Consider the following 269-nt stretch of genomic DNA (forward strand, 5'->3'; position numbering starts at 1 on the left):
GCATAACCCCATCATCTTTAACAGCCAGGCGCTTGTGTTAGGGTAACTTCCCTAAACACTTCCCAGATATTTACAGAGTTCTGAAATATGCAGAGACATGCCAGTATTAATTACCTCATTAGAAAACAGACATATATATTCTCCTTGTTCTTAGCTCTCATAGTAAGAAATAATTATGAAAAAATTGAAATTAAGCAATCCAATTATGTGCAAGTTACACTCTGGAGTTGGGTACCACTGCTTCCTTGTCCTGCCAGCTCTCAGGAATG

The sequence above is a fragment of the Acanthisitta chloris genome, unplaced genomic scaffold, assembly GCF_000695815.1.
Source record: "Acanthisitta chloris isolate BGI_N310 unplaced genomic scaffold, ASM69581v1 scaffold7409, whole genome shotgun sequence".
Lineage (NCBI taxonomy): Eukaryota > Metazoa > Chordata > Aves > Passeriformes > Acanthisittidae > Acanthisitta > Acanthisitta chloris.